Source organism: Rhipicephalus microplus, chromosome 7 (assembly GCF_043290135.1).
Source record: "Rhipicephalus microplus isolate Deutch F79 chromosome 7, USDA_Rmic, whole genome shotgun sequence".
Lineage (NCBI taxonomy): Eukaryota > Metazoa > Arthropoda > Arachnida > Ixodida > Ixodidae > Rhipicephalus > Rhipicephalus microplus.
In genome coordinates this window covers 30,373,678-30,397,971 of record NC_134706.1, presented here as the reverse complement: position 1 = coordinate 30,397,971, position 24,294 = coordinate 30,373,678, and the positions used below count along the sequence as shown (strand labels likewise).

Genomic DNA, 24,294 nt, shown 5'->3' with positions numbered 1-24,294 from the left:
TAAATTGCGTCTTAGACTCGCACGCAGACGTTCGAGGTCCAGTTCGCGGCCGGCCAAACTGGAACGCCGGAGAACTTGAGCGTCTAGTGCAGCAATTGGCACTGACGGACATACAAGAAAGTGCACATAGTAGCAATTGTGCCTACATGAGCGGCGTCGAGCAGCAGAATTGATCGCGTACACCCATCCACCAGTCTCACGGCCTACGTTCACAACACTGGGGTAATGTCATTACCACCGACACCAGTGTACATTTGTGACCACCGCCCGGTTATGCTCGAAGAACAGTGGCGTCACCATTGCAGTGCGTCGGGCAGCGGACTTCGCGCCCGTGTGTCCAAAGATGATTCATTGTTAATCCAAAAAATATGCATTGGCCACCGTGACCCCCGCCCTTCCCCCGTTATGCGGGCATGGCAAGAGGAGCTCGTTGTACGGTACCAACGTACTATGCGCGCTTCTTCGCTCTCCGATGCAGCTGGACGCTGTAGACGTGCACCGTGTACGCACCCTGAGGTGCTGAGGTATGCACGCAGAGCTCTGCTTCGTCCACCAGGCTCGCCTGCCCACTCGCTTAACTCTACCGAGCCAGCTGCTGTGGGTACACGTGACTTTCAGGCATTCACTCAACACTTTCAGACAATGGCTCAGTCTGTTGCTGGTGTCAGTTACGCAAGATCCCTTTCTTCGCATACCCTGTTGAAAGACTTACCACATGATTCGAATATGTCATACGACTTTCTGCTATCACCACCATCCGAAGACGATATAAAGGGTGCATTGGACGCAATGAAGAAAGGTTCGGCCTCCGGGCCTGACGGACTCCCTGCCGAGTTTTATGTACAGTTCTGGCCTATCATTGGTCCAGTTATGTCAAGGGTCATTCGCAAGTGTTTCCGTGATATTATACCTTCTAACCTATTTCCACAGAGGCCGTAAAACACTAGTCCCCACGAAAGACAAAATGTCCACGCGACCAGAAGATTAGCGCCCTATTACCTTGCCTAATGTAGATTACAAGCTCTGGCCAACTTTCTGCCGCGCCGAATCAGACCGTCTCTTGCAACGTTAATCGCTCCCCCCCTCCCCCAAGTATGTTCTATAATGGGCCGAGAAATACACACCCATACATGGTTAACGCGAGAAATCATTCAGTACACCACTAGCCGATGTCCACAGGGACTATTGGCTTCCTTAGATCAAGAGAAGGCTTTTGATTTCATAGAACATGGCTACTTGCTAAATGTTTTACATGCATTCGGATTCCCGGATAAGTTCATTGACCTAATTCACGCGATGTACAATGATTCAGAAAGTACCATCTACACAGATTCCCGTGACAGTCACCGATTTCAAGTAACGCGCGGGGTTCGTCAAGGGTGCCCCTCTACCCAGTTCTATTCATCCTGGCATTAGAGCCCTTCTTAAAGGCCGTTGAACGTGACCCGCAAATTCGAGGTTTACCCCTACATGCTAACACTGAGGTAAAGGTCACTGCATATGCAGATAATGTTACTTTATGTGTTCATAATGAACAGTCACTGCAGCATGCTCTTGATACTTTACATCGCTTCGGCATTATCTCCGGTGCAAGGTTGAAACTTTTCTAAATGCCAGTATTTCTTTATTGGCGACCCCAACGGCCATATCAGCATCACGTCGCCTTTACAGTGGTCTCCTAGCATTACAATACAGGCGTTACTTCCTCTGCATTTGGCGTACAGGACAGCATCTGGTCATTCATTGTACGAACTCTTGAAGATGACGTTAAAGAAGCCAGACACTTAGACTTCCCCTCTTGGAACACCGATACTTAGCTGAAACGGTTCGCCTCGAAAAATTTTGGTACCTTTGCCATTCTGTAAAACCACCGCTCCGCGTGTCTAGAAAGTGCAAAGCTGCATCAGTTCATTTCTTTTTTTTTTTTTGGTCTGATGGCAAAGAATTATTATCTCGTCCGGTGTTGGCTCAACCACGAGATCAAGGCGGTTTTGCATTCCCCGACATTTCCGTCACTGCTTCTACTTTGTGCCTCCGCACTCTATTGCGAATACTAAGCAATGATGGCACGCCCGCTCAGACAGTGGCTCGCTACCATCTGGGGCCATCACTACGTGTCTTCCTGCAGGCTAGCCAAATTAACCAAGGTCCCCAATCAACTGAATTACCATCTTTGTATGGAGCCCTTCTGGCATTTCGCCGACGTTTGGAGACTACGTGCCCAGAAATAGAGGTGGACGAATCTAAAGTGGTGGACACAATGGCCGCCCTGCTACGGCCCTTGGTGCCCCAGCATCGTAAATCTACAATGAACCGCCCTTGGAAACCAATCACTGCAGCAGTGTTGCCGGGACATCTCCGGGACTCTGTCTGGTGGCTGCGCTGGGGCTTGCTTCCCACCCGAGATCGGTTGCAGCGATGGCAGGTGGTTCGCACTTCCACTTGTCCCAACTGCGTCAGAGTCGTGACCAATCAGCATGCGACGATTGATTGTGTGGTCTAGACCACTGCCTTTTTCGGCGTGCGGTCCATCCATTGGTCCGTCCGTCCGTCCGTCTGTCTGTCCGTCCGTCTGTTCTCCTGTCTGTCTGTCCGTCTTTCCTATAAGCTGGACTGTCTTGTCTGCTTCACTTTCAACATCAGAAGCACCACCAGGTCTTCAAGGTACCTACACGTGCTGCGGTGACTATTTTTTGTTTTATTTTTTGGCTCCATGGGATCTAGACAGTTTTCTTTCCTGAGCGCTATATAAGCGAGCTCGCACTAGCACGCGGAAACGGAACGCGCTGCAGGAACAGCCGCCTGGCACCGTCAAGCAAAATGGTCCGTGAAAACGCAGTGTGCTCGCATGTGGGGATTCCGCGGCGGCGACCAGGGGAATGTAATTCTCTTGCGCGTCTTGTTTCGACTCGGTCCGTCTTTCTCTTTTTTTCTTTTCTTTTCAAGCAAGTGTGCACGCTGTATTCTCAGGCTTCTCGAAAAAAAATAAAGAAATCTGCAGCAACGTGGTCGCTACAGAAGCGAGAATATGTACACATAGACTGCCATAACCGGCGCCATCCGGCTTGCATTCCCACGATCAACGACGTTCGCGGAGTCAGAACAAAGCGAAATAACTAAGAGAAGAAATGAAGGAATGGAAAAAGAAGCAAAGAACGAATGAACAAAAGAGCAAGAAACCCTGACATATTGAGACAGAAAGCAAGAAGCGAAAAGAAGGGAAGAGAAAGAACAGTAAGAGAGAGGGAAAGATAAAGGAAAGACAGGGAGGTTAACCAGAAGAAGACTCCAGTTTGCTGCCCTGCGCTTGAGAAGAGGAAAAAAATGGATGTAAAAGAATGAAGTAATGCGCGGCTCTCCGGTAAAGAATAGTAATAATTTGGGAAATATCATGGGCCGAAATCACGATGTGGTTTGCCCCAATGAAAGAGTCCAGAAATTACGACATCCCGGGCTTCTTCGACGCCACTGACATCAAACAGTATAGTACGGGCCTCCAGCACTTTCCTTCGAAAGAAAAGTGACCCCCATGGTCGGGATTGAACCAACGACGACGTTGCTTACACGTAAGCAATGTTGTCAGAACGCTATTCACCTGGGCTAGTTGTTTCTTAGCTAACTGTGACTTTAGCAGCGGTACATTAAAAGCAGGGACAAAAGGAAGACATTAAGGGCCTTGCTGTATTTGTCTTTTACTCATCAGCGTACCCAATGCAGCCTCAGTAACGAAGGCGTTCGAAGGGCGCTCCGAGGGTCGCAAAGATACTAACACCTATCACGCAATTACGCGGAAGGTGCTGATTGATTGATTGATAATTTGATTCATTGATATGGGGTGTTTAACGTGGCAAAGCCATCATATGATTATGAGAGACGCCGTAGTGGAGGGCTCCGGAAATTTTGACCACCTGTGGTTCTCTAACGTGCACCCAAATCTGAGCACACGAGCGTACAGCATTTCCGCCTCCATCGAAAATGCAGCCGCCGCAGCCGGGATTCGATCCCGCGACCTGCGGGTCAGCAGCCAAGTACCTAAGCCACTATAGGCCACCGCGGCGGGACTATGCGGAAGGTGCTCTGTTTAGGCCCTCATTAATAAGAAAGACGAATAATTTTCGACACCCGCTTGGGTCAAGTTGTATGCCACTCCCGACATACCAGGTTTCTGCGTATAAATAGATCTGCCTATCAGTTATCAGGCCCGCGGGGCATTGAACACTTATATAGAAAGCGCTACCAGACGTGAGGCAATTAAGGTCATCATGCCTACCTGTCCACGGTTACATTTTCGCGCTTGGAAGAGCGCCACCCAAACGGAGTAAAATTGCCGACGGCACGTGCCGACAGCTGGCTGTCGTGGCGGTTTGGAGAATTGATGGCTCTGTTTTTACTGGTGCGAAGTTGGGTATAGGTAGGCGGCCGCGCTTGGTGTTTGTCATTAGGCACTTCAATGTGTTGTAGGCCACAGAAATCTTTGTGTTTCATCTCTAGTAACCGCTGATACTACTCAAAATTCTATTGCTCTTTGTTCATTTTTTTCAGGGGCGTAAGTTCAAAGCGACTCCAGTGCCAGTGTAAATGGAGTTGGTGAAGGTGACCTCACTCCCCCGTGAGCACTGGCATATGCACACAGCAGACAGGAGACACTACATTACACTCATAGAGAGACTAAGAAAGATACCATTGAGTTAAGATGTAAGGAAGTAATAGAAAACAGTGGAGTGATGTGCTGACCTTCTCGACGACCAACTACCCACAGCTCCAAGTGCTATAGCCATAAGCTGCCTCTCTTACCAACTAAAATACCGGTGGGTGTTACCGCCGAGACTTGAGACAGACTTTTCTCTCCACCTCGAGCATTAGACAGGACACAGGTGACAAGAGTGGCACGAATAGCAGACCAGTCCTTGTCCCAGCAATTTCCAGCTTCGCAGGATGTGTACCCAGACTGGATATCTCAAGTGGACAAAACAGAAGAGACCTCCTTAAGCCACATCCTACGGGGGCGCCCCAATCAGCAGACTCTCCAGAATCTCTTCGGGAGCGAGATGGCGGAGCACGCAGCTCTGCTCCGACCTACAGGACCAAACCTGGCCTGCCCAGCAGGCCAGGGAAGCTGCTGGAAAACAAGGTCTTCTGTGCTCCGTCTGACTGACCTGGACCAGGCCGGCTACTTGCCCAATGTCAATGAATTTTCATTCATTCATTCATTCATTCATTCATTCATTCATTCATTCATTCATTCATTGATTCATTCATTCATCTATTCATTACAGCAGCAATAGAAGCAAACCCAGTACCTGCGACAATGAAGAAGAATGCTCTAACCACACGACCACGGCTGCCGTTCAACAAGCATGCGGCTGTGGCACGTGGGCATCTCCTCCCTCTCGGCCTCAACTTCATCCTCAGCCGGAACGAAGCCCTCCCGAGGCAAGTGCGACGACGTACCGCCACCGCAACCGGCACGCGCGTACGTTTCCCCCCGACTTCCCTCGCTAGGCCCGCGGCTCACGACGTCCGAGCTACAAGCATGCAAGGTGTCGTCTTGTCGTGTCCTGGTTGTTCTATTAAAAGCATCCACTCTCGCTTTCTTCTTCCTACACCGAAATGTCCGCGTCTGTGCGTGCCCGCAAGGGGGCGACCGTGTTGTCGTGCCTTCCGATTATACGGTCACCTCCCGGCCCCTTCCCCTCTTTCCTCTAGCGGATCGAGAAAACGAGCCATGCGGTCGTGGTCGGCAGAAACGGCAGCAGCAGCCGACAAGGACGTGCACACGAGGAGCGAAAACGAAAGACTAAAACTACGCAGCCGGCGGGAAAGGCGAGCATGCGACACTTTCTAGAACGAGGAAGTCGTGTATACCCTCCTTCGCTCTCTATGCTCCTCTCACTCTTCACAAATCAGCCACCGCCCTACGTCCAATCGATGTCCTTCTACTCCAGGGGGCCACGACACAGAGTGGGAGCCCAGAGGGTGGCGCGCTTTGCGACGAGTAAACGGGTGGTCATGAACGCCAGGCGCTGACATTCCATTCTTTGATTGATTGAATGCAGTGCGTGGCTCAATCAACTATAACACGAGGCGCGTCCGATTTTATGGAGGTATGTTCTCTCTTTAATTTAGGAGGCACTCTTCAGAGTTCGTTGGTTGAAAGCGTTTTAATTTGAAGCGATTCATTCACCTTATTATGACGCCCCTAATACATAAAGAAACCGCGCAGAATATAAACATCGCTCGTAGACACACACACACGCACGCACACACACACACACACACACACACACACACACACACACACACACACACACACACACACGCACGCACGCACGCACGCACATGCACGCTTCATCCCTCATTAAATAACTATTTTCATTTATATACGCAGAGCTTTACTGAATGAAGCTTGTCCGCTTGCTATGCCAAAAGGAACAGTGCTTCACAATTTCCTTCAGTTTCTACGTGACGACCAGCTTACGTTGCAATCGGATAACCGTACGTATAGCCCACGCCGACGGTGTAGCATATGTTCAATACTCAAGACATCCAGCAGTGTCACGAACGCTCAAGCGGATTCAAGAAACGAGACCCGTAGATACAATGACGCGTAAAGCATCGGCTCAAGAGCTGTAATCTGCTTCCCCGAACGTTCTTGTGGGCTACCGTCAATACGCCAGCTTGTTGCTCAGCACGTTTCACGTAACTAAACCAGACTCTTTCAGTGGCGCACTTATCGGCATCTCGTTATACGCAACGATGGCTGTTGACCAGGCTCGTCATACGAGGAGTGTTGTACCGAAGAAAAAATGATGAAAATATGCGACTTCGAAGGCCTTCAACAGGTGACCCCCGCTCCACGAGAAAAGTTCCCGACTACGGGCGTGCTGCTGACAGTAATGGCTAGCACAGTAGTTGGCCGCGTAAATACGTGCTTCGATACAAATGTGGTCGAAAGACGAGTCTTCTGCTGGCCGTCTTTTTTTTTTTTTTTCGTGCATAACGTCGCATTTTCAGCGCAGCGTAAGAAGCACCAAGATTTTAAGAATTACGTATCTATACAATTTCTAGTAAAGGAACAAACCACCTAATACTTACGTATTGACCTGTTGGCTCAGATATGCGTAATACTTGTTTTTTGATCGACAATGTTCACAAGTATGAAAGCAGCCACCAGTTCAAGATGACTGGGCGTTGAACAAGCGGTCAAACTTTGACCGGGTGGCTGAATAGTGTGATAAACAGACACACTAAAGTCCCAGCGTTCTTGGGTGCTAGCGGGATGGCTCACTGCTCTCCCATAGTATAGTACAAAGCACTCAAAATCGTTAAACATTTCTTTCTAAACAGAATTTCAAGAAAAACTATTTCAAAGAGTAACATAGTAAACATACTGTATTAATCTATGCTATTGTCCTTAAAATGCAGCCCCCACTCAACAAACATACAAGATGCCTATGCGAGCTGTAAAGAATATCTTGTATGAGAGGTAAGAGTTTATGTACAAAGGCTCAATGCAAAACAATACGAGCATCGTAGCGTCACCTTCTAATACAGGAGTTGGGGGTGCGGAGCTGTTACTATATATATATATATATATATATATATATATATATATATATATATATATATATATCTGTGTGCGTGTGCGTGTGTGCGTGCGTGCGTGTGCGTGTGTGCGCGTGCGTGTGTGTGTGCGTGTGTGTGTGTGACAGAAACAACCGTCCCCGGCTATCATTTGCGATGGGTCGAGTTCAGATGACTGTTTTTAGTCATATGACAGATACGCAAAATTACACATAGACGTGGTTAGATGCGAAGAAAAATATCACAGCATATCCACGGATTGAATGAGTGGGGCGAAGCTTCGGAATGTTTTATTGGTAAATTGTGAATCGAACGTCGGTCCGCACCTGCTGAGTGAGTCATCGGAATAGGTGATCCCCTGCAAAATAGGAAGGAGACACCCACGGCCTTCGTTCGTAAAAGCTTCTTTTTCAAAAGTTCGCCAGCTTGGCGCCGATATGGTAACTCTTTGAGGCCGGTGGCACTAGAGAAAGACGTCCTGACTCGGCCACTTTTGCGGCTATTCATTTCGCTTCTACATTATGCCAACTTATGAATATCTGGTAACGTCGCCGCCGCTCTCGTTCGAGTATGTAATGTCGAAACATGGTGGCCAAGGCATTCTTCCAGTTCTAAAAAAATTAAATTGAGCTTTTCCACGGCACAGCAAATGACATTTAATTAATTTAACGGCTAAGTTGCCAAAGCATGGGTAAATTTCAAAAGTGAATATAAAATAAAATAAAAAGAAATAAAAAGTACACGTTTATAACCTGTCAGGGAAGCAGCTTATTCATATGCAATAATATAGGTTGTGAATTTTTTTCATATCTCAATTCGCCATCCAGCCGCAGGTCTGTTCTGCCTTCTCTCGCGTGGCTATCATGCACGACCGACTGGTTTCACTTCGTTTTGTGCATTTCCGATGAGCAAGCAGAGATAACAGTATGTAGCGAAAAAGCACGATATCCTAATAGCCTCGACATGTGCTACTGGTTTTGTCCACGTGTTTTATCAATAAGTAAGTGGCGAGAAGGACATAGCGTCTGCTGGAAGGAAAGCGTAGGCGAGAAAGAAACAGCTTTAACTTCTTCGAACTTGGAGTGTTTTAGAGGCCCTTCAACGACACTCAACGGACACGGCGTTTTAGGGGTGAAGCTCCTTATGGCGTGGCTTGTGCGTCCCCCGTTGTCGTCGTGCGTAGCCTGTGGCACATACCCGCATACCAGTGGCACATACCCGCATACCAGTGGCACATGTCCACATGTTACGAGAAACGTAGCGTATCGTCGTTGCCACGCTCTCGGTGTTAACACAGCGCTGACAGCAGAAATGTGGTACATGCACACTCTTGTTTAGTCCTTGGATTGTCCGCTTGATGGCGCTACTTGTATATGATGAATATATGATAAAAAGAAGCGAGACGGCGGTACTTGCAGTGTTCACTTGATGGACGGACGGACGCATGGACGAACGTACGGACGGAAGCACGGACGAATTGACGAACGCTTCGCCCCACTCATCATCATTCATTCAGTGGATATGCTGCGTTTTTTTTTCTTACTTCACATAGCTAAATATATCCATGTCAATCAATCTGTGCACGGAACACACCGGAGGTTCGCTTCGTGCGAATCACTGGTTTACACGAAACTCTGGTTCATAAATGAAACTTGTAATGTGCTGGTCGTAACGATTACCGCATTTATGAATGCGTGCAAGTCAGCCGGTGTATGGCATATTACAATGCTTCTCTTGACGCGAATTCTCGGTTTCTACGTTACACGCAGCATATGTGTTTGTCAGTAGAGGTTGGAAAGGGTGCGGTATTTCTTTGCTCTTACGTGGCCGACTTTTCGCAAAGAGCCTTGGTCTTTTTTTTTTTTTTTTCTCGATTGCCTACTCTCACGTACACGCCCTATTATAACTGTATACTGAGCGAGGAAAAGAGGCTGCGCTTCTGAACGAACCGGCCGCTTGTGTAGTGTAAAGAGGCAAAAAGAAAACAAAGCAGAGGAAACGTTCAACGAAACGTAGGAGCGAAATAGGCCTACCACCTCCTCTCGGACACCTACCTTCCTTTCTTTCTCTCTCTTTTTCACTTTTTGTGCCTGATTGAGACAACAACGCCAGAAAGAAAGCGGCTGTGAAACGCCTCGGGGATGTCCCGAAGAATTCGCTGTATGTGTTTCTCGCAAACTTTTTCTGTGTGCCCTTGTGTTCTGCGCTACCTCGCTGTTACATCAGTGGGCGACAAGGCCTGTTCTGCCTTTCGCCTGGCCATCCAAGACTCACTGCGTGTCTCAAAGTAAATGAATAAACAAACATAACAATTCTGTTGAGTTTATATTCATTTCCATTTTCCACTTCAAAACACATTGATTGATTGATATGTGGGGTTTAACGTCCCAAAACCACCATATGATTATGAGAGACGCCGTAGTGGAGGGCTCCGGAAATTTCGACCACCTGGGGTTCTTTAACGTGCACCCAAATCTGAGCACACGGGCCTACAACATTTCCGCCTCCATCGGAAATGCAGCCGCCGCAGCCGGGATTCGGACCCGTGACCTGCGGGTCAGTAGCCGAGTACATTAGCCACTAGAACACCGCGGCGGGGCTTCAAAACACATTTTGTAGAAATCATATGAAATGTAAGTTGTAACAATGTTAACCGTTTTGCCCTCTCACGACCAACTTAAATATTAAGCGTTTAGCCCTCTCATGACCAACTTGAACATGTGAAGTGGATTGCCTGCCCAGTTGATGAAACTAGCAGACTACGTTGTTATGCTGTGATTTTTTTTTTTAAATGCGAAGCATTTCTTAGCAAACTTCGGCGACTTTGAGCGTATCTATCTATCTATCTATCTATCTATCTATCTATCTATCTATCTATCTATCTATCTATCTATCTGTATCTATCTATCTGTATCTATCTATCTGTATCTATCTATCTGTATCTGTATCTATCTGTATCTATCTATCTGTATCTATCTATCTGTATCTATCTATCTGTATCTGTATCTATCTGTATCTGTATCTATCTGTATCTATCTGTATCTATCTGTATCTATCTGTATCTATCTATCTATCTATCTATCTATCTATCTATCTATCTATCTAGCCGCCTACGACTTTAGCTCTCCTGGCCGTTTCGGTAGTGGTATCAATACCAAACTTTGTATGGCATAACATGACTGTATGAAGAACATATCTGACTAGTCTTGACATGAAAATCATGACATATATTTTTATGAATGTCATGATTTACATTTCGTTATCCTGCAGCTCTTGCGGTGGTTTCGTTCACATGGGATGTTGCAAAACTGGTATGGCATGACATGATTGCATGGCGAACACAAGTGACAGGCCCTAACATGAAGATAATTACATCAGTGCCATGTAACAACATGACTACATGCCACGCTCACGATGCGCTCGCAGCAGTTTCGCTATCTTCACATGTACCAACCTCGGTATTACGCGACGCGAACGGATGACATAGGTAAATGACACATCCAAACATGATAATCACGACATGCGTGTCATGTAACAACATGACTACATGTCACACTGATGATGCGCACGCGGCCGTTTCGCTCGCTTTCCATATACCACACGTGGCATTAAGCGACGACAATGGATAACGAAGGTAGGTGCCTGGTGCAAACATGAAAATCATGAGATGCGTGTCAAGTGAGAACATGACTACATGCCACAGTCAAGGCGCCACTACATTTCGACGTGGCGCGGTGCGCGTGCTGGCTGGCGTTCATTTCGTCGCGTCGCGCCGGCGTTGCGACGCCAGGCGCCGGTTTTGCCATATACTCGCAGGCGTGCGCCGCGCTGCGTTGCTTTGACGCATGCGCGTTTTAGCGCGCCCGGCGTCCCTCCGTCACGAAAAGAGGGAGACGCAGTGTTGTCTGGGTAACGCATCAACGCGAATTTCGCGCCGGTTGCCGTCGGGCCATGCCGACGGACGCTGGTCACGCCGGTCGCGCCTGGCGCCAGTTTTTGCTAACGTAGCGTAGCTGTGCCCAGCGTGCGCGCGTGTTAACGCTACATTGGGGTATATTTGGCCCTTCATGATCCGCTCGCAACCGTTTTGCTAGCTCCACATATACCAAATTTGGGGTTACATTACGTCAATGGATGACGAAATATATAACTGGTACAAACATGATAATCCTGACACGCGTGTCATGAAAGAGTCAACAACATACCACGCCAATAGCGTGCTCGCGGCCATTTCGCTAGCTCCACATATACTAAATTTGGTATGACGTGACGTGAATAGATGACGAAGGTCAACGACACATACAAACATGATAATCATGACCCGGAAGTCATGTACGGCATCATTTACCTCCACCTCGTAACGTTGTGCTGATTTTAATGTGACATATCAACCTTTCGAATGCATGCTTCGCATATCATCGATTCCCACTGTACGTGGGATCCGCCAATTTTTTGTACTCGTTCGCTCGCCATGGTTCAGACGCCAGTCAACGGTGCCGCCGCTCCATGAAGCTGCGATTTGAATACTGGCTACGCACACATTACCACAGCGCGCCTGCCCTTCCCCCGTGGAAGAAATTTGAGCTAGTTAATTTCCATTCATACATTAAGCACGTAATCTCGGCTAGCGTAAATACGGCGCATAATAACAGTTAATGGTCCGCTGTTACATCCTAAACACTACATCTAGCTCAGCATCAGTGTCAGAATCTATGCTTTAGGTCACCAGGACTTTCGAACTTTTCGACCCGAAACCAGCGACACAAACGCGTATACGAAAGATATCCATTTATAACACTTGTTGACTGCTTGGCGTTCTTACAATGATAGAGTGCTCGGTCAAGCAAAGTAAAAAAGCTAGTTTGTCATGGTAGGGACGGCTTATGCTCTCCCATTGTAGAGTACCTGGTACTCTAAATCGTTACCCACTTTTTCTAACCCCCCCCCCCCCACTCAAAATCGTTAACCACTTTTTCTAAGCACATTTCTGTTTACAGGTACAAACAATTCATGTTGTACATTTGAATGTAAATTAAGATACATTAGCGATGTCTTGAGAACGGACAATGTAACACATAAATGTCTTCTGTGTATGTATGATTTTTTAGAAATAAAATTCTCTTAAACAGTGGGCGCAAGGAACGGCTTATGGCTCTGCCAAAGTAGAGTAGCAGGCACTCTAAATGTTTACAACTTTTTTCAAACACACAGTTCGACTCTAAACACATCCTCATAATGTCTGGTCACTTTTGGACATTGAGGCCCAGGGGACGGTTTTATGCTCTCCCATAGTTAGAGTACCTTGAACTCTAAATCGCTAAATCATCATCTTTTTTTTTAACACACGCGTTATGATGTCATGTTCAGAAGCGTTGAACGCCCGTAGCCATTAATTTTGAATTTTTACAGCGTGTGAGTCGAACGCTGTTGTCCCCCTTTGCTCAAGCCGTCATTTTTTTCAACAGGGCCTCATTAAGTGTCAGGCCCACGGGACAGCTTTATGCTCTGCCATAGTAGAGTACCTAGTACTCTAAATTGTTACCTACGTTTTCTGAACACACACACATTGTTTTTTTTTATTGATATGATATATAAGGAGATGTTGGCGCACCATTGTGGCGCCGGCTACTCCTTAGCCGTTGAGTGAAACTTGAACACGTATCTTGAAGCAAAACATACAAACCAGTGAATGGAAAATAGAAAACTCGGGCACAGCTATGCAAAGACACACTTATACGCACATATCACAACGTAATGGTAAGGAAATGTTCAAAAGTCAATGAACGAAGTCTCTGATAATGTACCTCGTTACTATTCGGTCCACCAGCACAAAACAGCAGAGAGCACGTCTGGTCCTTATAAAGACGCATTCGCTCGTGTGTATATAATAGCCGACAAGTCATTCATTTCACAACACACACATGATGGGTGTCACTTGATACTGTACATAATAAGTACATGTGTTACAAATGAAAGTTCGTTATTTCTTAATACTTGTCAGCAATCCCGCTGTCTCGCAAAAAAACGTGTTAATGCTTTTAAAGCGCGTGACTGTAAAACTCCAGTAGGCCACGGGCCCAGAAGTTTCTTCATGTTAAACGGTCTGCGGTCTAATGCCAACAGTTCGGACTTAAGACGGCGTCTCGGCGTGTCGTGATGTGGACAGTCTATGAGAAGGTGACATACGGCGCAGTGGTTAGTGTACTCAGCTCAAAGTTCACACACATTGTTGACATTAACCGTCTGTGACATATGAAATTTTTCGACACACACACCAGGACTTTAAATCGTCAGCCATATTTTTCTGAACCCGCGCGTTTTTTTGTGTGTGTGTGTGTAAGAGAGAGAGAGCGACAATAATAATTTGTTTTGCATGTGATCACAGCGTACAGTACAAAGTCAGGAAACCTTGTCATATAGTCTGGCAGGTATCTAGATAAAAATTTACCGTTCTACATTTGCTGGTCGATCTGCGAGACTTTTGCAGACCACACGTCGATGAAGCGCAAATTAACAGTGGCTCGTCCTAGCTTTCGACTGCGCTGCTCTAACTGCGTCAAGCCCGTCGACATTATTGAAGATTCCTTGATAGCATGGCGCATATTGAAAACAAGCACCTTCCGAATGCCAAACGCATATAGTCATTGCTGCCCAGACCTCTATTTAGACAAATTTAAACTCTACAATCAGTGGGAGGACCTCAAACACATCATGTGGGCAAGTCCCAACCTCTCGAAGGGGCCAAACGCCAAATATTTCAACGCACAGCAGTGGGAAACCACTCTGCTTAGCTCGAACATCCAGGACGCCCCGCAGCGGTGGTCTAGTGGCTAAGGTACTCGGCTGCTGACCAGCAGGTCGTGGGATCGAATGCCGGCTGCGGCGGCTGCTTTTCCATGGAGGCGAGGATGATGTAGGCCCATGTGCGCAGATTTCGGTGCACGTTAAAGAACCCCAGGTGGACGAAATCTCTGCAGCTCTCCACTATGGCGTCTCTCATAATCATATGGTGGTTTTGGGACGTTAAACTCCACATATCAATCATCGAACATCCATTACCAACTACAAGTAATCAGGCAAGCCAAAAAAGCCAAAAGCCGCTAGGGCCAGTGGCTGCTATAGCTGCCATTCAAGTGAGAGGATATAACTCTCCTTACAATTGGTGTTTCGATTAAAGTTGCTCCTCCTCGAGCACACACCTCAACGAGCTCAAGTCACGGTATTACTTCAATTTTCCTCGTGGAGCACCGCTGCGTAGAGGGTGGAGCAGCTTATATTGATTTAAAGGTGAACTGCCAGCGCCACCTGTTGCGACACTTACGTCTACTGCGGCTGTGAGACGAATCGCGTGCTTTGATACGGCATTTACAAGGGCCTGCAGCACGTGAGCATTTCGTGATCCGCGGAATACGGGAACGGCCGCATTGAGGGGAAATGGGCTAGCCATAACGCAACGTAATTTCAGCGAGGAAAATATCCTCTTTTTTCCGGACTCGAAAACTTCTTTTGAAACCTCATTTTACATCTCATAAAGGGCTCCGAAATAAATGCATATCCGTAACGTGATTGAAAAGGTGAACACGAAACAATGGAAGTAGCAGTGTCATACTTGAATCCGGTATTGATTGATTCGTTCATTCATTAAACATACGCATCCATACACATTCATTACCTTACACACTAAAATCATCATCATTGCATGCATTCGAACACCAATTTAACCTCTTAATCTGCTATAACTAGTTTGTAAAGAATTATTGCTTATGAAAGAGGTGTTTACATAACTTCGAAAATGTTTGTAAATTTATTGTTACATTTTATGGGTTGCTCTTTCACATGTGTAACCAATAATTCAGGTACACATTGTACATCATCGAAGGTGTTTCTTTTTACTGTTACGTATTACTATTAACTTACATATTGCATTGTGTATTTTTGACATGCTGTAATGATTAACCGTATCAATGTTTTTTCAAGCAATGGCCAAACTGCAGTCGCTCAACATTGGCACCCTCATTTGCATAGTGCTAACCACGGACCCTTTTATTTTGAACAAACAAAAAACTGAATTTGACACTTTATATGTCAAATGAAGTCCGAGTCCATACGGACGATGCCTTGAATCCAGGGCTCCGCTGGCCTTTGCTGCTCACTGGAAAAATTGAATGGGGGCTGGCTACTCTCTTGTTTCCGAGCTGGTAGGTGAAATTTGAAATTACTTCTTATACTACGAGTCTAAAAGCGAAGTTGCTTGCTTTACTCGATAGCCCTGCTGGAACACTGTGATGAGTGGGGAAACGATCGTTGGCTTGTCAGGAACATGTCTCAGGCTGTTTTTGTTTTTGTTTTTTTGGAAGTGAGGAGTGGAGTAACAGACAACCTAAATTTATGTGTGTTCTTGCGTGTGCCCGTTATGTGCGAGTGCTGTGCATGTGCGAAACTGCAAAGTTTCGGAATGGCGAAGGAAGTTAGTGTTCGTAGCCCATATAAACATGGTGCCCAGATAAAGAAACTGTACATCCGATCACATGGACTTGTCGAGCCATCCCAATCCGTTAAGCCTAGTTCACACTGAAACATCCGCTTTCTACAGTGACCGAAATTCCCCTGCCGCCGAAACGCAGCGTCGTTCGCACTGGACGTGCCCCGCGCCGCCGAATATGCATACGACTCGATGTGGGAGACCCCGCCCTGGTCATCGAACTACCGTACATTAAATAACGATTTTACGAACCAAGTAAGAATTGCGGCGATGGTGAAAAACAGAGTAGACCCAAAATATGGACCAGGGGGCCTGCACGCCCACTTCCAAAAAAACTGGAACTTTGCAGCCAGCACACCGCAACGAAAGAAAGATGGCGTTGTACTTTCCTTTCATTGTGTCTTGCCTCTCTTTGTTCTTAGTTTGTGCCGTCATTACTTCATATTTTTTTTCTTTGCTTCTTTCGCTGTTATAGCGTTTTCTGCCTGGTCTTTACGGTTGGGCGTTGGAAAAGCAAACGGCCGACCACGCGGGAGATTGGCGCTACGGCCGCTTACAGCGGCACGCGGAACAGCTCCGATCAGCGACCCCACCTTTCTGCTGCCGAGCTTAGTGTGCGTTGGGCCGAGGTGCGATGCGCTTTTCACTGGCTCACTTTATGTATAAAAGCAGCTGGAGAAAAAGGCGCGGATTCTTAAAGAAGTACTGACAAAAATCATTAGGCTGAGGAAACCTGTGGGATAAAATTGTGTGAGCAGACACACACACATCATCCACAAAATGCCAACGGATCGTATAGCTTAGATCATTTAAAATCAATTTTAAAGTACCTGTCACGCCACTATTCTCGAAAACAAGAGCTTTTAGTTTTCGTGTAAACAACCAACCGCACCCTGCATCACGAGTTTGTGTTGGCTGCTATCTATCTATCTATCTATCTATCTATCTATCTATCTATCTATCTATCTATCTATCTATCTATCTATCTATCTATCTATCTATCTATCTATCTCTGTCTCTCTCTCTCTATTTATCCGTCCGTCCGTCCGTCCGTCCGTCCGTCCGTCCGTCCGTCCGTCCGTCCGTCTGTCTGTCTGTCTGTCTGTCCGTCTGTCCGTGACTGGGTGCCTCTTGTGATCACCTCCTTAACTTTGCGTTAAGCAAAATTAGTATGGAAGGGCAAGATGGTTTGACGAATATCACGCGCTAGTCAAGACATGAATAATGTCACAATACCGTCGCGTAAGTCGTCGAACACTTCCCGCCAGGCAATGGCACATGCCCCATGGGCGGGCATGTGGCACTGGTATGCGGGTATGTGCCGCAGCTGATTAAAACTTAGTATCTACCCAGGAACAGCGAGACCACACATGGGTAATTTTAACACGTGATTCCAGTTGCACTGCGCGATTTCGAAAGCCAATTAAGAGACACGGTTGCGCTACACGCAACTATGTAGCCCTCCACATTTATTTCAAACCTAATGATGCAACCTCTCATAAAAAAAGTTTTATGCATCGTACAGAGCGAATAACAATACCTGAGGTATTATGAGGCGAAGACATGATGCTATGACAGCTAGGCATATCGTGGCGGAGGGCGGCGTAAACGTCGACCATGGGCTCTTAATTAACGTCCACTGACGTCGCACAGTACTATAAATAAATATATATATATATATATATATATATATAGGTAAACCTCATTTCTTGTACCAGGCAGTTTACTCTGGATGGTTAACCGCCGTCTCACTTAGGTATAGCCATGGGCTTGAGCCTGCCAGCTGAGGCCCCCACGGGTCCTGTGTGGATCAATAAACAACCTTCTTTGTGGATTATTTTTGAATATCCAGGTCACGTCATGGATGATTTTCGGGAGAAACAAATGAAGAGGTGCTTATGAGTGGGGATGTTATTTCCTTGCAGATATCCCCACGTCCTGCTAGTGTACTCTTGCATGCCAGTTTGGGCTCTTCTGAACACAAGGCTGGAATCGTTTTCTATACCATTCGACGCGCACGCTCCAGGAAATAGGTTGTTCGTAATAGTCATCTGCGGGGAATAAACAAATAAAAAAAAAGCCCCGCACGTTGGATAATTTCGAAATGCCAGAGTAAATTGGCGTGGATTCCCGAGCTTCGAGTGAACATTCATGGTCACATAAGCGGGCGGAAAGAAGTAACGTGCTTAAAACTGAAACCTTGCTGGTTTACAACTAAAATCAATGCTCTCTTGCTTGATGTGTCTGTTTCAGTGAGCTAGTACATCGAGACACGTCGCGGCAGTGCCAACTAGGCGTCGTAGTCCATGATGATCTCATCCGGGGGACAGTGTTGTTTTGCGTTACGTAGAATCCCACGTGTCCAATCATTGAAGGGACTATTTGCTCCGCCTTGCTTCAAAAAAAATTCCGCCATATCCACGAAGTGAATTATAATGAGTGGGCGAAGCTCCGGAGGTAAACCTGGTAAACCATGAATCCTCTGTACATTTTGCCCACTCGATTTTATTACATCGCTCCCCCTAGCGAACGTCGCCGCACTGAATCGAACGATTGCCTTCAACCAATGACACGCGCCATATGTGACATCATTCCTATTTTATAAGATCTTGCGTCTTTCATCAACTACAAGTACCGCTTTCTAGTTTATAACATCTTGCATCTTTTCATCATCAGCTACAAGTACCACCATCTAGTAAACACTACAAGAACTAAACGAGAGGTGGCTACATACAGGAGACGGTACCGCCATCTAGTGAACACTGCAAGAACTAAACTAGAGGTGGCTACATACAGGCTACAGGGGACGCACAGCCCACGCCCTAAGGAGCTTCGCCCCTAAAAGCCAGTCAGGACGCACGGAAAAACGGTACTTTGGCGCTACCGCGAAATGCATTAGATGTGGTGGCCCGTGAACCTGGTCCAGGTTTAACACGTGTCTCACGCCCAATCGTAAACACAGACACGCCAAAGCACCCAGACACAGCCAGAGAGAAATAGCCCGTTCTCTGTCTTTTCTTTTTTTTTTCTAGCGTTTTGCGCGGCGTGGAAATGCGGCCGATGTCTACGGCGGCAAACGGCGGCCTCGAGACGCTTTGCCGTGCCCACCGCGCCAGTGCTGCAGGTAAAAGCGTAGCGCCGCGCAGCGGCAGCCAGCGAAGAGAAAAAGAGGAGCACGCGCACCAGCCCACCAGCTCTGCCACCCTTTCTGGAGAAACATCCAAGACTTTCGAGTCTTCCTCACCCACCGTCGTTCTCCTCGACTTTGCCCACTCGCCCCGGCTGACGAGGTAACCGTGGCGGTGTTGTGTGAAAGGGGGAGTCCGCAACACTCTCACGGCCACGACGGGAAGGAAAAAGAGGAGGGGGAGAAGAAAAGTGAGGCAAAGGAGGCCCGACTAACGGGACCCGCTCCAGAAGCGGCACGGCCCGAGGCAAGAGGCGCGCATAAAGACGGCGCTTTCGTTAAGCTGGGCCACGATAGCGAAACTCGCCTAGAAACTTCCCAGTCAGCACGAGGGGTGCCGGTGACGGCCCCTTCTTCGAGTAGGTTAACGTCATCGCCGGAGTAGTGGGTGCGCGCTTGCAACGGGACTGCAGTGAAGGCACCACATCGAAGTGAGACTATAGATCTCCTGTTGCAACCCGTCTTCAGTGTGGTAGTGGTTGCGGTGCTCTGGCCTGAAGCCACCACACCACTTGCGTTCTTCCTCTGCTGGAACTCCACGACAGCAGGAGGTGTGAGTGTCTCTTCGTAAGCTTGGGTTCCCCCGCCCCGAGGACGGAGCCCCGGTCGATCCTGGATTAACCGCGGGAGACAGCGATACAAGGTACGTGCGAGATGCGAACAGGTGAACTATAACGGAGAGCACGAAAACTGTCAACCGACCGGGAACTCGGGAGAAGGGAACGTGAGGTCGCATTTCCGTGTCTCTTCCTTCTTGAGCCAGCTTGACCACTCGTTAGAGGTCTTTGGCAAGCAACATAAATTAGTTACGGAAAGACGGCACGGTTCCTTTCCGTATGCGCGTACAATAGTTACGCATGCGCACTGGTCAGCCGATTCCGTGTTGCCGCCTTTCCGTTACGTGTTTCCGTAACCTGCTAAAAACCTCTATTGGCTGGCTGTCTTGGCAAACAATATGTGCAATTTCAGGATAGCCTTGAGTCTCTGCTTATGAAAAAAAATTGTGCGATAGAACTTTGGTAATAAGAGCTTCAGAACGAGAATTTGCAGATTTTGCCCTTCGTAAAACATGTTTTGCGTTGGGCTAGGCGTTGAATATAATCACGGTCGTCGAGATCCACAATCCCGCGTTTTTACGAGAAGGAAACCGGGAGTGAAATTCGGCCCATATGTTCCACCGCAGTGGCTGGCTGGAACCCTTCCCGATATTACGAACACCTTAGAAATGTCTTTTGCCATTCCGTGTGGTTATGTCCGTAGCATCACTGGACTCCTTTACGCTCGTACCAAAATGTAGCTCCTATACTAAAGCAAGCTGTTCGTTCACGCGTACAGAATCCGCAGGATTATCGGTATATACAACGGTAATGACCTGCCTGTGACGTCCTGGTTCGTAAGTTAGCATAATATCACCTGATGGAATGGACGTTTGGATGAACCGTCGGGTTATTGATGACACCACAGTTTTAAAGGGGATGCTGACGACCAAAAGTTATTTAGGCAGCATATTTACGTCAATATTCCGGACGCGCTCACAGGTTTCGCGTTTTTTGTGGCAGTGACGTCATCTGTAACCACATCGAACCCCACAATCATTCCACGTGCCTAAATGAGCGGCAAGAAAACACTCGACAATCAGTATTTCTTGCGATTCGTTTCAGAGAACGCGTCGTTCACGGCTTTAAATTAGGCATGGTATAGTTGCAAAATCCACTTCATAGATCGGTTCATTGGTTAACGCGCTTGGGACACAAGCACTCGGCTGGTCGGTGCAGCAGAAATACTTAAGTGCAGACTCGGGGTAACTATCCATACGAATAGATGTGGAGATAAACGTATCAGCAGTTATGAGGGCGTAAGCTGCGACCTAAGAAGGATTTGTTCTTAAAGATAAAGCAGTTCATTCTGCAGACCCACCAAGGCAATGTGACAGACCTCTGCACTGTCCGCAGACGTCTTCCTGACAAGTAGGAGCACGGCAGTATGAGTTGTCCTTGTCTCAATGCTTACGCAGTGATATAGTCTCGTCGTCATCGAGGTAATCGCGGATACATCTACAGAAACGAGATCGGTAGGATTTCTCAACTGATGCAACCCGTGTACAGTTAGCGTGAACAACACGATCCTTTCAGTGAAAATAGGTCTAAAAGTTTATGGAATACTTCGTACGTACGTATGTACTTACAGTCTCACTACGGGAAAAAGAACGACGTACGGAAAGTCTCACAAGATCACCTGGATCGCAAGAGTAAAAGTTGAAGCTTGCGGAGAGAAAGGGACGGTAACAAAACCGATTCAGAAACCAGATTAAATATAAAAGAAGACTAACCGGTGTTCCACGGCCCGTTCGCTTAACTTATCTCGATGCGTCGCCTGCTTCGGCTTTGTCTGGCAAAAAGACGTGAAAGCACGGCTCGATAACGTATGCAATCGATGAACCGGTTACCCGCAATATTCTTCACCCAATTCGACTGTTCTGAAAGAGAAATAGCAAAGAGGAAGGCAGAAAAAAAATACAGGGAGTTCCAGTAGTATGTCGCCCCTTTTTCAGGATTACATTTGAAAAGTAGTTGAATTTTAGTTTTTGATGTTCACAGAGAGGGCAGGTATGCAAAGTTGGGGTGATAAAAATCGCGTGTTTGGTTCCTTTCAAAAGTTGTGGTTTTTTTTTCATAGATGCCCTCAAATTAAAAATGAAAGGTTCCGCTATCAATGTTTCATTCATTGCACAGCTTATAACTACACCTACCCAAGCCGTTTTCGTTTTACGTGGTAGGATCGGTAAAAGGCATATTTGGCACAATACCTTTACTGATCGCATCTTAATCAGTTATAATTTATTTTTGTCCGGCAAAGTTAAAGGGCGTTTTCAAACTGCCCTTCTGAAGGTAAACACTAAGCAATCAGCTGATATGAAAACCAAAAAGGAACGAAGGTAACAGAAAGAAAGAAGGCAGGGAGGCTACTCTACAGCGGGGATTAGGAAAAGGAAATGAAGAGCTGAGAGAGGTGGAAAGATAGGAAGGAGAATGAAACGGTGAATTTGCTGTAGTGTGCAGGACTGCACCACAGGTCAGAGTTATTCGCACAAGCCCTTCGTCCTCCGAAAGTCTTGTAGGCCGACTAGAAATAGGGCCAGTGTCCTGGTAGCAACCCCATAGAAAGTGGCCGACCATGCAGTCATCGCGGTGTGTTGTAAAGTGCATGTCTCTTCGAGGCAAGATCGAGGGCTATGGCAGAACATTTAAAAAAAAAAGGTTGCTAGAAGGGTAGCCATGTACCTTAACCAGAGGAAGTCTCCGGTTTGGTACCCCGTGCACGAGAAGGAAGAACAGTGCGTAAAAAGAATGAGCGAGAAGAAAATGGTAGTAACGATAATACAAAGTCATTACAATAGTAATGCATATCTCCAGTACTATCATCTCCGCGTCCTGAAGTGATAGACGCACCCGTAACGACACAGCCACGAGCTCATCGTAAATTCGGCAGCGACGGCTCATCGTTACGCGAAGTGGCCCCCTTTAGCTCTTTACGGTGGGCCCCACGACGCAATAAGAGTATATACCAAAGCTGGCAAGGTTGTACCGGCCCCCTCCTCTACTTCAAATCCACATCATACCGATGCGGCGTCTGCCCCGGCGAAGCCGAAATATTTGGGCTACGAGGCAGTAGGTCACCAGCGCCCAAGGGGGCGCGCTTGCTGGGAGAAAGGCAGGACGATGAAGGAGAAAAAGAAGAAGACGCCACCGGTTCTGGAGCTTCTTCGTTCGCCGGTCGGTCAGTTTTTGCGGCGTATCGACCGTGACGTTGTGGGGCGAGCATTTCGTTCTCGTTCGGCCGGGCGTTACGCAAGAACCACCACGCTCGGGCCGACCAGCCTGCCACGCGGCCAGTTGGTATGGTACATTGTACGCGCCGTCACAACGCTAGTCGCGGGACACAGTTCAGTGGCTTTACATTGTCGCAGTGTGTGTGGAGACAGGGACGGCCAGAGAAAGACCCTGCCTGATCACGTGGTTTTGGATGGAGATTTCTTTTTTGCCTTGATACGTTTATTCCATGATGGGTCGGTCGAAATAGAAGAAGACTGTCAAAGTCTTTCTTTCTAGTCTTTACAGACCATTAGAGTCCTGTGTAGCATTTTATACGGGAAGACTACAGAAGTCTTCCTTTATACTGTCCTTCAACTAGATCCACTATAGAGTATATCTGGTTGGAGACTGTAACCAGAAATACTCAGTCCAGATATACACACACAATCGATACGGGGAGATAGCTGAAACCGGCTCTCGAAGTAATGCTTGTCTATCGGCGTTCCAACGAGGTAGCGAAAAAGAAAAGAGTGTGTCATCACGGAAAGCCTCGAAGCGTTCCTGTAAGCCGCAAGCAATCGCCGGCCGGCCAGCCTAGCACCCGCCATCGTCCGGCTTTGGTATACGCACGGCGCGTTTCTCCCGGAACAATTGCCGACCTGGCTGACCAGTTTGACGCGTATAACGGTCTGGGCGGAGGCCGCTAAGAGACTATGGCATCGAGCCATCGGGGGGAATGCGGCTTTCGACATCGCTCGCTAGACTCGCCGATGTCCTGTTGCTGCAAGGGCCGCATTCGAGAGCTTATTATAGATGATAGACGACGCCTTCTCCTGGAATGCGTCTAAGACGTAGCGACGCTGCGAAGTCGGAGCACGCGTGGAAAGATCGAATCTTTGCTGTCGTGAGTCACCCGTTGGATGGTTGGGTGACTTTTTTCGAGACGATAACATATGTTCAATAGATGTGGCTATGCTCTGAAAACGAGCATCGACGTTTGAAAGGTGGGATCCTTGTTATAGTGGGCACACTGTTGAATAGTTTGGTCGGTTTCATTTTCTGGGGTTGCAGGAATTATAAGTTGATGGCGTGCCTTCATATGGGAGGGACTTCTTTGTAACATACCCGCGATTCCAACGCCTTGTCCAAGGTGCAATGTCATCGGATGTATTCTTGAACGAAAAACACGAAGAATGACGCGACACACGTGGAATTCAGGTATAATCTGT

At 47.3% G+C, this 24,294-nt stretch overlaps 1 protein-coding gene and 1 long non-coding RNA gene across 2 annotated transcripts in view; one reads left to right on the top strand and one right to left on the bottom strand.

Annotated features, from left to right (window-relative positions):
• Positions 1–24,294, bottom strand: part of LOC142767386 (uncharacterized) — a 108,397-nt gene that overhangs the window by 37,063 nt on the left and 47,040 nt on the right. The gene's annotated exons all lie outside the window — the stretch shown is intronic.
• LOC119180346 (Chitinase 6) overlaps positions 19,465–24,294 on the top strand; it is an 89,380-nt gene continuing 84,550 nt past the window's right edge. Inside the window, exon 1 of the mRNA XM_037431532.2 lies at positions 19,465–19,896. The gene's annotated coding sequence lies outside the window, so the exon portion shown is untranslated. The remainder of the gene's footprint in view (positions 19,897–24,294) is intronic.